Source organism: Wasmannia auropunctata, unplaced genomic scaffold (genome assembly GCF_000956235.1).
Source record: "Wasmannia auropunctata unplaced genomic scaffold, wasmannia.A_1.0 LD336003.1, whole genome shotgun sequence".
NCBI classification, from domain to species: Eukaryota; Metazoa; Arthropoda; class Insecta; order Hymenoptera; family Formicidae; genus Wasmannia; species Wasmannia auropunctata.
The window spans coordinates 3,518-3,949 of record NW_012026887.1 but is presented as its reverse complement, the minus strand read 5'-3'; positions in this window follow the sequence as shown (position 1 = coordinate 3,949).

Sequence of the window (432 nt, the reverse complement as noted above, 5' to 3'; positions counted from 1 at the left end):
TAAAGATGATTGAACATTGATACAAAAATTACGTTTTATTTCTTTTCGTACCTTTTACCTATAGTTAAGATCAATAGTATTAATAATAATTGTACTTGCATGATAATAATAACGTAAACGTGAACCTTCGAGAACATGTCGGAACATGTCACCAAAATGACGTCGCAGTCCACGTGGTACCGGCGCGTTCAAAATGTCAGCATCCGCACACGTGACGGCGGTGGCGACGGTGGCGGCACCGCGTTCAAAATGGCGTCACCGCGCACGTGGCGACAGCGGTCCACGAAAAATATAATTGATAAAAAAATTAATTGTTATCAATTAATTGCTTATCAATTAATTGATTATTCAATCGATTATTGTTTAATTAATTAATCCCCCTTACGACCTACATTCCCCCTACCCTTCCTCCTTCGACCTACATTCTCCCCA